A 14,021-nucleotide genomic window follows, 5' to 3' on the forward strand; every position below is an offset into this window, starting at 1 on the left:
TCATCCACAACCCCCGGGTGATCTAAAGCCGATCGCAAATTCCTGGCCAACAGCGGCACCCCTCCCAAGGAACAGGGAATCCTAAAACCGTCCCGAAAACCCAGAATTAACCCCCGCGCCGCCGCACCATCCGGATACCTATTTAGGAAAGGAAGCATCCTTCCCAGGTTCACCGGCGTCATCCCTTTTGTGACCGGCGGCACCGGCACGCTGACCTTTTTTGAAACAGCGGGACAGGAGGTGGGTGCCGCCGCACCCGGAGCACTCATGCTTGAAGCGGCACGCGCCTCCGAATTTACAAGCCCCTTCATTAAAGGGCCAGCACACCCCCCACTTCTTTCCGGCCGGCAGTCCCGAGGAAGACGCACTCCCGGCCCCCCCCTGAAGAAACGGAGTGGGCGCCCGCGGAGCAGACATAAGCCTCATCCAGAGGCTTATGTCCTTGTGATCCCACCGCAGGTCAGCCCGCACTGCCTTACGCTGACGAAACTGCTCATCATAGCGCAGCCAAGCCAGCCCTCCATACACTCGGTGAGCCTCCCCAATCGCGTCCAGGTAACAAAATAACGCCGAGCAATGCTCGGGGTTCTTTTCCCCTATCACGCTAGCCAAGATAGCGAACGCCTGAAGCCAATTTGCAAATGTGCGCGGGATCAGCCGATATCTACGTTTCTCCTCGTCGTCCTTCTTGGAACTGTCCGGCTTAACCCTGTCCAAATTAAATTTCTCGAGGGGGAGCAAAGAGAAAATCTCCACATACTCACCCTTGCCGATCTTGTCCCGCACCTCCTGCTTCAAATGCGCCCCCAACGGGCCTTCGAAACAAACATAGACTTCGCACCGGGCAGCATCCGCGATCCTAACCAGGTCAGACCGCGCCCCCGGGTCCGCGGGCACCGGGGGGACCCCCGAGCCCACAGCCCCCGCATCCATGCTCCCCGACACCGCAGCAGGCGGTGCATCCCGCGCAGGAATGACCTCCGCCCCCCCGGCCCCCCCCACAGTACCCATCCAGGGGGCCACCTGAGGCGACCCGGAGCCCCCAGCAAACTTACCAACCAGGGCCTGCAGCCCCCCCAACAGCTCCTGCAACTGACCTGACGGCCCCCCCGGGGGCACAGGCCCCGCCCCCTGCGCTGAACCTGCCGCAACCCCCCCCAATACATCCCGGGATCCCGTGGGTACCGCACCCCCCTGCGCCACCCCCATCAGATCCCGCAAGGCATCCGCCAGCAATGTAGACTCCCGCAACTTACCCGGGCCCCCAGGGGCCTCGGCGACCGGTACCGGTCCGGGTGCAGAAAAGGACCCCTCCTCCTCCTGGGACAGCTCGCTCTCCGAACCGACCTCTCCAGCGCGCACCGGGGACGTGGCCATCCCCTTGTGCTCCGCGCGGTCCATCCGGTCCCTGCGATCCGGGACTGCAGGCAATGTCCTCCTCCCCCCGCCGCCCCCGGCATGCCGGCGTCTAAAACCAGCCCTGCCAGGCACCTTGGCAGCCTTCTGCGACCCTCCCTCCCCCCCCTCCAGCATGCGACCCCCCCGGAGCGCCCCCCTCCCCCCCACCGCGCGGATGCTGGCCCCAGACCCAGCATGCCGCAGATCCCCCGCCACGTGCACCCCCCCTTGGCCTGCCGACCCAGAGCCATCCACACTACCCCCCACCTCCACCGGGCCCCGTGCGGTCCCGGCGCCATTTCCATGCGGCCGCGAAGCTCCGCCCCCCTCCGGTCGGCGGCGCAACGACCGCCCGGACCGGGGGGAGCCGATAACCTGCCGTTTTGCCGGGGGGACCGATCGGTCCACCCCCGGGCTCCGGGAGTCACGAGGCGGCCGAGGAGTAGGCCCAGGAGAAAAACGCGCCGGAGGCCGAGACCTCCGCGCGCGCAGTGGAACCTCACCTGTCCCGCCGCCGTCCACATCGCCGTCCGCCAAGTCACCCACACGATCCCGCAGCCAGTCCGCACCGTGCACCTCCGCCGCCCGTCGCAGCCGCGCGAAGAGTCCCTCGAGGTCCGCCATAGCAGAGGAGCAGCGAAAAAACTGCCTCCTCTGTGTCACACTGGGCTCCGAATGATTCCTTAAAGCCACACCTCTCCCTTTTATGTGACCCCTCCCCTACACTGAACTTGTTTCCTGCAAACCTTTTCCTGAACTCCACCCATAAAGCTTAACCCTCTGTGTCCCTCATCCACACTGTCATGTCCAGCACTCCTTATATCATTTCATTCTTAATCCGTGCTTCTCTAGACCACCATCTGAGGTTTCTGGGACTTTTCCACACCATCTGTAAACTGCTTTCTCCTTGTGTGTTGTATACACATGAAAGCTGATCATAGACTTTATGATAGTAGCGCTGCTATAACAATTATAGGCATCTGAGTTGGTTTTGTGATAATTTTCCTATCGCTATCTTTTTTTAAATGTTGTTATGTGTTTGCTTTTAAAGCAGCTGCTGAGGTGTTACTGATATACAGTGTTAGCATTTATTGTTGCAACTGTGATAGTTCTATATATTTAATAAAATCTGACAAATCTATAGCGCTGAGATAGGAGGCCTAGAATTCACTGCAGTTTTTGTTTTGATATTAGCATTATTCTGCCTGATATCTGTGAGTCCAGCCTTTTGTTTACACTCCTCCCTAGGGGGCACATTATCATGCAGGCTGTACTTACAAGAATGCGTACCCCCTGCCAACACTAAGGAAGAAGAGGAAGTGCTGGTGATGTCATTGGACCAGCAATTCTGCGTGTAAAAATGTATGTATAGCGTATAGGGACGTGGGGGTGTAAAAATCCTGGAGCTTTAAATAACTAAATTGCACTTCTAAAACCTCATGAGGTCAATGCCACTTTGTAGATTCACAGATTTACAACAGTGTGATTGACCATCCATGACCGCACAATGCTGCAATTGAATCTCCTAGCTGAAACTGTTAGTAGTAAGCTTGCTCTCTTTATCTCCATGGACATCAATAGGAGTAAAGCTAGCCTCATGCCCTGTACACACGACCGGTTTTCCCGTTAGAATAAACTCTGAAGGTTTTTCCGACAGAGTTCCGATGGAATTCCTCTGAAACTGTCAAAAGTCTGATCGTCAAGAACGTGGTGACGTACAACGGGACTAGAAAAAGGAAGTTCAATAGCCAGTAGCCAATAGCTTCTATCTCGTACTTGCTTGAGAGCATGCGTCGTTTTTGGTCCATCAGAACAGCATACAGACGAGCGGTTTTTCCGATAGGAATTGGTTCCGTGGGAAATATTTAGAACATGTTCTATTTCTAGGTCTGTCAGAATTTTCGAAAAAAAAAAAATCCCATGGGGCATACACACAATCGGAATATACGATAAAAAGCTTCCGTCTGACTTTTTCTGTTGGACATTCCGCTTGTGTGTACGTGGCATTAGAAGAATTGAATTTTGACTGATTCAGTAGGGACTAGATCAAATTCTGTTCTGTTGAACAGACTAGTTGGAAAAATGTTCTCGATCAGACACTAATCAGTGTATTCTGACAATGGAGAATCCCGCTGCCAGACAACAATTGGCCAGCGAGGAGGATTCATCTATCCACCACTAATTTTTCTTCAATCAGCCTGCTGGCTGATCGAAAAGAAAGAGTCATCTGCGGCCAGTTTAAGAGATTAATCGCTCAACAATCAGTCATTTAGGAGATTAGGGTGATTTTTCCTATTCAGGTATGAAAATTAATCTCATTAGACAAAGGGCCTAACTAACGCTTAACAATCTGTGCAGTAGCACAGAAGAGCGACTTATGCAGGCCATACACGGTCGAATTTCGAACGAATTTTCTTTTCAAAATCAGAAAATTCGTTTTTTTTGTGATCCGATGATGCCACCATTGATTTTCGAAATTCGGCCGACCAAGCCTTCAATTTCACCTCATGTTGCTACAGAAAAGAATTTTCTTGGCTGGGAATCTTCTTTTCTCTCCGTACATTTTCTTTTATCTCCGTACATTTTCTTTTATCTCCGTACATTTTCTTACGTTTCTCGCACGATTCTCCCATCATTGATCAGAAAATCGTTCGTTTTTCTAAAAATTTCCAACATGTCCGATTCCTCAAATTTTATTTCCGCACGAAAATCGGCTGTTGCTGCAGCCCACTAATGGTGCGAAATTCATACGAAAATTCTTAGATACGATTTTCGAAAGAAAATTCTTTCGAAATTCGAACCGTGTATGGCCGGCATAAATCTCTAGGAGATTAAAAATTGGCAGTACAGCCCTATGCTTACACAAATATAACCATCTTCAATTTCAGTAATTTTTACTTTCAATAGATTTTTATTCAAATTTTAACAAAGTACAGATATACCAATGTGGTTAGACAAATATCAAACTACATTAAATTTATAAAATAAGGATCCTAATCCCGGTGTTAGCATTGTGAATTGAGCCTATAGGATCCTATTTATGATTGTGTTATTGTCAAGAATTAGGATATTTTCCCACAACCACCATTTATTTTCAAACTTTCAGGGTCGTTCTCACCTTCGCGGGAGAAGTAATTTGATGTACATTATAAGATTTATGTAGATAAGATTTTAGTAGATATTAACCTAACACATGTCATGTGCTAGTTTTTAACATTTGATAATAAAAATATGGTTTTTATAACCATTATGTTTTTTTCTTTTCCCTGGGCCATTTTTGTCTAAAATAATTATGCACCGTAAAAATCCCCCTTTTCCCTTTTGAGTTCTCTCATTATTTAAAATATTGCAACTGGGATGAGGTGCCTTTTTTCTTGGTGTTGGAGGTTAGAATCAAAAATAACTTAATATAAGATTTATGTAGTGCTCACCCCCAAAGGAGCCAATGGTGTTTGGATTCCCAACTCCTGCACAGCCAGGCATGAAGTATTCTCCACACACTTCGTCCAGAAACAAGGAACAGTCTTTGAGCTTGGTTTATATGTTTTATTAGGGGTAATAACTTGAATGGGTAATGGGAATTATGGGATGCCCTACTTGATAGTAACAAAAATAAGGGACATCTTCCTCCCAATGTACACGTTTCCAGAACTGTCTTTCTTCCTGTACTGATAGCCTCTGATAGAAAAGCAAAAGCACGTTAATGCCGCGTACACACGACCAGACTTTTCGAGGGACTAGGTCCGACGGTCTTTCCGACGGACTTTCGGCGGAGTTCCGACTGACTATCTGAATGAACGGACTTGGCCACACACAATCACACCAAAGTCCGACAGATTCAAACGTGATGACGTACGACCAAACTAGAATAAGGAAGTTCATAGCCAGTAGCCAATAGCTGCCTTAGCGTCGGTTTTTGTCCGTCGGACCAGCATACACACAAACGGATTTCTCGGTCTGGGGGAGTTCCGGTGGGAAAATGTAAAACATGTTCTATTTCTAAAGTCCGCTGGATTTTTGGCAAGCAAAGGTCCGATGGAGCCCACACACGATTGAATTGTCCGATGGACTCGTTCCGTCTGACCTTTGCTGTCAAAAAGTCCGGCCGTGGGTACGCGGCATTGGGACTAGGAACTTTCTTTTCCTTTTGAAGGTAGCACGCAATGTTGTAGGTTGCATGCAGTAGTGACTCCAACTCTACTGTAGACACTGATCTCAGTTCCACTGACCTCAGGAACTACCAGCCCACCTGGCTGCTTCTGAAGACTTCCCAGGGCAAGGTAAAGGAAATATTTAAGCCCGATGCTGTCTTCAGAAAGGCTTGCTACATATTAAAATCTTTCCCTGACCATGCTGAAGTACTCACACTGTCCTCTTGGCTCTCACTGCTTTCTAGGCAAGATTCCTGCCAGACCCAGATGCTGCCAGAATCCTCCCAGGCCAGCCTGAGCCCAGCCTGATACAGAGCTCCCCTTCTTCTTAAGGGCCACTGACAGTCTCCTCAGCTCTCCATCTTAAACCTGACTCCCTGCATGACTCATCCATATTTAAGGGCTGGCTCAGACACCATGCCAGGCCCACCACCTGGGGATTGGCGGAGCCCCCTTAAATATGCAGATCAACCCTCCTGGCCTCCGCCCTCCTGTTTCCAGAAGGTTCTCCAACCTTCCAGAACCAGGGGGAGGCACCAGAGACCTGCGTTATGAACCATCCAACCCTGAACTGCAGTAAACTTTTGACCCAGATTCAGAGACTCATTTTACCATGAACCAAAAACATAGATTTGCCTGCACTGCCACACAATAACACATTAAAGGGTTCTACACTTATTTTACCCTTGCATTTGGGGTCAGTAACAGGAGCCCACATCAGTGCCTGAGTGATTTGGGCAATTCTAATTTGATTTCCATCTATGGGGTCCTCACTGGGTCCTGAAGCTGTCGCAAGGGCCAGAAACCTGACTAGTCAGTGGCAGGCCTGGATTTCATCTGTCGTTATTCACAGAAGAGGCTCCAGTCAGGGGACATAATGGTGGACTCAGATGAGTACAAACCAAGTTTAAAGGACTTTTTGTTTTAAATGCTTGGAGTTGTAAGGATCATCGAGAATGGGATGGGAAGGATGTTTTTTTTTTTTAAAGAAAAAAACTTCAGAAGTTGGGCAGGGCTCTTTACTGCCCAGGCAGCCACTTTGTTTATTTATTTTTAAAATGCAGCACTTGGCCTTTAGGTCTCAATTGCACTATATAATTTATCGTGTTATTCAGCACCTCTTCTGTACATGGGACTTGGGGAAAGTAGTCCCCAACTCTATTTTTAAAATTGTGCTGCAGCACCATGTGGTTTGGAGCATGAAGAAATGCGCAAAGTTTGCCGATGTCTGAGGGTGCCATTAAGAATGAATGGAACCCTGGCACGTCTGCTAAAGAGTAGCGCATTTCAGTAATGTGAACCAATCCTTAAAGGAGAAGTACAGCCAAAGCTCATTTGGTTGTAGACATGTGGGCGCGGTCATTAAATTTATTTTGTTTCATTCTGTTCCATTTTGTATTAGCCGTTAATTCGTAATAATTTCGTAATTCATGTCCGAAATTCAATCTGGATTCGTACGAAATACGAACTTTCGTTAGGTTCATTAACGAACGTTCGTAATTGTTACGAAAAGTTATGATGAATTTATCATTATAAGGGGCTCCCACCATCCCTGTGCTGTGCTCATTATGAGGGGCTCCCACCATCCCTGTGCTGTGCTGACTTCCTGAATTTTTAACTTCATCATAACGAATAATCGTAATTAACGAAAATTCTTATTTTGTCCAATTCTGAATCTCCCATCGACTACCAGTACAAGTCTCCCACTCCCATATTAAAAAGGTCATTTTCCCAACCCTCACTCAGCAGCAGAAGAAAGCCTCTGATTGGTCAACAAAACACCAGTCACGTTTCCGTTGTAACGGAATTTGGATCCAAAATTCGTAAACGAAATTACATATTTCGTACAAAATTCGGAAGCATAGTAATTCGTATTTCAGATCCCCCTGAATGTACGAATTTTCGATTCGTATAAAGCTAATCGCACATGTCTATTTGGCTGTACTTCTCCTGTGGGTCACAGGAGAGCAGTACATTCTGCACACCTGTGACCTGTTTTCAGCAGACAGCGGTCTGAAGTCTGCTGTTGGCTGAAGTCACAGAGCCAGCCCAGGATAGGGCAAGATCGTGACAATGAAGTTGGATCCGCTCACATGCCTGGACCGGCACCTAGCTCAGCCTCTCAACGAGCCACTGAGAGCCTGAGCTGGCCAATCCCTCACCCTCTACAGCCTAGTGCTCCAGTGAGCGAGGAGGGGGCAGAGCAGAGAGCTGCTGACTGACAGTCACCAGCTCTCTGCCCAGGGGAGCTGTGAGAACCGAGCGATCGGTTCTCTGTGTTAGAGGCACCGGGGGACAGATGCTGCATCCACCTAGGTAAGTATGATTCTTAACCACTTGGGATCCGCGCTATTGCCGAATGACGGCATTAGCGCGGACCTAGATTGCCGGGACTACGTCTATTGACGTCGTCCCGGTTACGAGCGAAAAAAAAAAAGCCGATCGCCGGCGGCCGTGTTCGGGACATCAGTCCCGATCACGGCCAGCAATTCAAGCGGACACCTGCCCCCTGCCAGTGCCCACCTGCCACCCGCAGTGCCATCCTGAAATAAAGTAAGTGCCCCCCTGTCAGTGCCACCCAGCAGTGCCCATAGTGCCCACAGTGCCACCCAGCAGTGCCCACAGTGCCACCCAGCAGTGCCCACAGTGCCACCCACAGTGCCACCCAGCAGTGCCACCCACAGTGCCACCCAAAATCTGCCTCAAAGGTGCTGCACCCCAGTGCCGCCCATCAGTGCCCAGCAGTGCCACCCATCAGTGCCCAGCAGTGCCGCCCATCAGTGCCCAGCAGTGCCACCTATCAGAGCCACCTATCAGTGCCACCTATCAGTGCCCATCAGTCCCATCTATCTGTGGTACCTATCAGTGCCCATCCGTGCCACCCATCCGTGCCACTTATCCGTGCCACCCATCCGTGCCATCTTATTTGTGCCCATCTTTGCCCATCAGTGCCGCCTTATCTGTGCCCATCGGTGCCGCCTTATCTGTGCCTATTAGTGCCGCCTTAACTATGCCTATCAGTGCCCACCAGTGCAGCCTATCAGTGCCCACCAATGCAGCCCATCAGTGCCCACCAATGCAGCCCATCAGTGCCCACCAATGCAGCCTATCAGTGCCGCCTAATCAGCGCACTTCAATGAAGGAGAAAAATGACCCGTTTGCAAAATTTTATAACAAACTATTAAAACATGATTTTTTTTTTTTTTTTTTTTTTTGCATCTTTTTTTGTTTGTTTAGCAAAAAATAAAACTCCGAGCTGTAACTAAATACCACCAAAAGAAAGCTCTATTTGTGGGAAAAAAATGATAAAAATTTCATTTGGGTACAGTGTTGTATGACCGCGTAATTGTCACTCAAAGTGCATCAGCGCTGAAAGCTGAAAATTGGTCTGGGACTGAGGGGGGTTTAAGTGCCCAGTAAGCAAGTGGTTAAAAAAAAAAGAAAATACATCTCTTTTAAGCCGGTGTTGTGTTGAATACTGTCCCCTGTCGGACAGTGTCCGCCCTGTACTGCGCTTGCGCAGTACGGAAGACAAGGAGACGCCGAAAGTCTCCGAAGATGAACGGCGCCTGCGCACTGAGTCCAGGTTCAACCCCCACCATCCAAGTGGATATAGAGTTAGAATAAAAAATTGCAGAGCGAAGCGAGGCCGTGCCCGAAGCGTAGCGAGCCTGCGAGGGGCCCTGTTGCTAAGTGCTACCGTATGTCCACTTGGATGGTGGAGCTTGAACCTGGACTCAAGCCAGGCGGCGTTCATCTTTAGAGACTTTCGAAGCCTCCTTGTCCTCGGTACTGCGCAAGTGCTGCGCCTGCGCTGTACGGGGCGGACACTATCCGATGGGGGGACAGTTTTTGGCCATACATAGATCAAAAAACAAACATTTTCAATGGCACCGTAAAACACTGTTCAGTTTTACTGTAATTATAGCACAATAAATCATTCGGCAGTTGTTGCAAACCGCAACGCGTGAAGCTTGTCACCTCAAAAAAGGAACAGGAGCTTCTTTTTTGGGGGACGATCTTCCTGTGTTGTGGATCACGTTTATCACATCACATTTATCACGTGATAATCACAGCAAAATGGCACTGTGTTCAGGTTCTATTGAAAATGAATGACGCCCGTGCGATTTAAGATCACGGTCATAATTGCAGCTTTTCTGCCCGTATTCTTAAATCGCACGGGCGCCAAAAATCTAATTAAAATTTAGATTTTTGTTCGACAAATCGTTTTTTTTTCTTTGTTTCCCCCAGTCCCAGTCTTGGAAAGACTGTTTCAGGCAACCGTTACTAAGGGCCTAATTTCTGCTACGTATTATGCCCTGTACACACGGTCGAAAATTTTGACAGGAAAAAGTCCGATCGGATTATGTTGTTGAAAAATCCGATCATGTGTGGGCTCTACGAGACTTTGGGAAATTCCGACGGAAAAAGTTTGAGAGCTGGATCTAAAATTTTCCGACAACAAAATCCCATCTGACTTTTTCCGATCGTTTGTAGAGAATTTCCGGCGGACAAGGTGCCACGCATGCTTAGATTAAATTACGAGACCAAAGCTATTGGCTACTAGCCTCTACATAGTCCCGTCGTACGCAAACAAACGTCACTGCGTTCCGAACGATCTGATTTTCCGACAAATTTTTCCGACCGTGTGTATGCAACACAAGTTTCGGCCAAAATCCGTCTGAAAAAATCCGAAGGATTTGGTGGTTGGAATGTCCAACCGTGTGTACAGGGCATAAGTCTCTATTATGCCCTGTACACACGGTCGGAAATTCCGACGGAAAAAGTCCGATTGGATTATATTGTCGGAAAATCCGATCGTGTGTGGGCTCTATCGGACTTTTTTTGTGGGCTCTATCGGAAATTAAGACGGAAAAAATTTGAAAACAGGATCTAAAATTTTCCGACCAAAAAATCAGATCGGACTTCTTCCGATCGTTTGTAGAGAATTCCGACGGACAAAGTGCCACGCATGCTCAGATCAAATTACGAGACCAAAGCTATTGGCTACTAGCCTGAACGTAGTCCCGTCGTACGGAACGAACATCATCACGTTCCGAACGATCAGATTTTCTGTCAACTTTATCCGACCGTGTGTATGCAACACCAGTTTCGGACAAAATCCGTCGGACTGATTTTGTGGTCGGAATGTCCGACCTTGTGTACAGAGCATAAGAATACACTTTTAATACGTTTAATTGTCCATCTAGAGAGAAGTGGGAGCGTGATATCGGCCCTATCTCTGACCATGTCTGGGATAATATTTTTCGGGTCCTACCCCTTTTATTTTTTTCATCGTCATTTAGATTAACCACTTAACCATTTGGCTGCCCAAAGACCAGAGCACTTTTTGCAATTCGGCACTGCATCCCTTTAACTGAAAATTGCGTGTTTTTTTTACTTTTTGCTATAATAAATATCCCCCAAAAAAACATTTTTTTCCTCAGTTTAGGCCGATACGTATTTGTCTACATATTTTTGGTTAAAAAAATCACAATAAGCGTTTATTGATTGGTTTGCGCAAAAGTTATATCATTTACAAAATAGGGGATAGTTAGATGGCATTTATATTAATAATTTTTTTTATTAGTAATGGCGGTGATCAGCAATTTTTACGTGACTGCGACATTATGGCAGACAGATCGAACACTTTTGGCATGATTTTAGGACCATTCACATGCAATGAAGGGGTTAACCACTAGGTGGCGCTGTGGGGTTGAAGTGTGTCCTAGGGAGTGATTCTAACTGTGGGGGGGGAGGGGCTATGTGTAACACAACACCGATCACCACTCCCGATTACAGGGAGCTGTGATCAGTGACACTGTCACTAGGCAGAACAGGGAAATGCGTTCTTCCTCTCCGTGAGACAACCGCGTGGATCGAGTCCACGGGACCTGCGTGTTCGCAACCTGCCTCTTAAAGGGAAACGTACAGGTACGTGATTCTGCCTGTATTGCCGTATATCTGCATGAGGCGGTCGGGAAGATGTTAACATAATGTTTTATATTGCATAGGGCATATAGGACCCCAGAATTTTTGTTCATCCATTGGTTTAAAGCGGTTCTTCACCCTAAAGGGGAAGTTCCGCTAATCTGATCCCTCCCCCCCTCCGGTGCCACAATCGGCACCTTTCAGGGGGGAGGGGGGTGCAGTTACCTGGATAATCCAGGTATCTGCACCCACTTCCGGGCAGACTGCCGCAGACCCCCGCAGACGCCCCCCCCCCCCCCCCCCCGTTGTGTTCTGGGAAACACACAGTTCCCAGGACACAGCGGGGGACCAGAAGAGAAGCGCAGCGCGACTCGCACATGCGCAGTAGGGAACCGGGCAGTGAAGCCGCGATGCTTCACTTCCCGATTCCCTGACAGAGGATGGCGGCGGGGGCAGCAGCGAGACGAGCGATCGCTCGCCATCTGCCGCCGACATCGCTGGACCCTGGGACAGGTAAGTGTGATTTTATTAAAAGTCAGCAGCTGCAATATTAGTAGCTGCTGGCTTTTAATATTTTTTTTTTTAGGTGCAGAACCACTTTAACAACTGACTCGGCTTGCTCTAGATTTGGCAATCCTCTTGATGTGGGGTCACTGATACATTTATTATGGCACTGACCAAAACTCCAGAGAGGTATTGGACGGAGCCACGCCGGACAAGGAACTCCCGATTGCGCCGCTCCCGGCGCCAACAAACGAAACTTGTCCCACTGAAACCGAGAAAGAGCATCGGCCAATGAATTAGTGCACCCCGGGACATGAACAGCATAAACAAAAGCATTGCATCGCAAACATGCCAACACCAGATGCCTCAACAAACGTACCACGGGTGGCGAGGATGCTGACACACTATTAATCGCCTGCACCACCGCCATGTTATCACAATTAAAACTGATTTTTTTGTTACAAAACTGTGACCCCCCAAAGCTCCACCGCTAGCACAATCGGAAATAGTTCCAGAAGGGCCAAATTCCGAGTAAATGCCGCCGCACGCCATTCCAACGGCCACGGGCCCGCACTCCACTGGCCCCCAAAATACGCCCCATAACCAGCAGATCCCGCTGCATCCGTGAACAGCTCCAAGTCAAAACTGGACAATGCTTCCGACATCCACATAGACCTGCCGTTATAAGAATCCAAAAAGGATTCCCAAACCCCCAGATCAGCCTTATGCTCCCGCGTCAAGCGAATGTGATGCCCTGGCGCTGAAACCCCCGCTGTAGCTGCCGCCAGCCAGCGGTTAAAAACCCTGCCCATCGGCATGATTCGATAAGCAAAGTTGAGCTTCCCCAGAAGCGACTGAAGCCGTCGCAGTGTCAACTTACCAGCACCCCGCGCCGCAACCACCGCCGCCCGCAAGTCGGTCAACTTGTCCTCAGGGAGGCGGCATTCCATGGCCACGGTATCAATCAAAATCCCGAGGAAACACAAGGCAGTCACTGGGCCTTCCGTCTTCTCCGCTGCAAGCGGAATGCCAAAGCGATCCGCCATGTGCTGCACAGTCGCTAACAAAATCCTACACTGCTTAGATTCGGCCGGCCCAATACACAAGAAATCATCTAAGTAGTGGATGACCGACTGAAGCCCAGCCACTTCCCGGACCACCCACTCGAAGAAAGAACTAAAAGTTTCAAACAAAGAACAAGAAATGGAGCACCCCATGGGCAAACACTGATCAACAAAGTATGACCCCTGCCACTTGCAACCCAACAAACGAAAACTGTCCGGATGCACCGGCAACAATCTAAATGCGGATTCAATATCCGTTTTCGCCAATAAAGCTCCCAGCCCATATGCTCGAACCCAACGCACCACCGCGTTGAAGGAAGTGTAAGAAACTGAACATAGATCCGCATCTATGAACTCGTTCACCGAACCCCCTTTGGGATAGAACAGATGATGAATTAACCTAAACTTGTTGGGTTCCTTCTTGGGAACCACCCCCAAAGGGGAAACCACCAACCTATCCAGCGGCGGGGAGGAAAAAGGACCAGCCATGCGTCCCAACTCCACCTCCTTCGCTAACTTCGCAGACACCACCTCTGGATGGGCCAACGCTGACTTCAAATTATCTGCAGGAGGTCGTGGTTGTGCCAGTCTACACGGAATCCGAAATCCCTCGACGAATCCTGAAACCAGCAGCTCCGCCGCCTCCCTCCGTGGATACCTACCTAGAAACGGGCGCATCATTGTTATGCTCACTGGCGTCTTCCCTTTTTCCTGCAAGCTCCCCCTTTCCACCCTTGCCGCGTTGTGCACATCTAGTAAAGGGATGGGAGCCACCGCAGCCGGAGCACTCGTGTTTAAATTTGCATGTGGTGCCGAACTTGCAAGTCCATTCGTTGAAAGCCCAACAACACCCCTTACGTTTGTTGGCCGACTGTCCCGAGGCAGAAGATCCGCCGGCCCCCGCCTGAAAAAACGAATTTCCAGGCCGCACCGAAGTCATGAGACGCATCCAAAGACTAATGTCCTTGTGATC

The sequence above is a fragment of the Lithobates pipiens genome, unplaced genomic scaffold (genome assembly GCF_037356315.1).
Source record: "Lithobates pipiens isolate NorthernLeopardFrog02 unplaced genomic scaffold, aLitPip1_a1.2 Scaffold_22, whole genome shotgun sequence".
In the NCBI taxonomy this organism is placed as follows: Eukaryota; Metazoa; Chordata; class Amphibia; order Anura; family Ranidae; genus Lithobates; species Lithobates pipiens.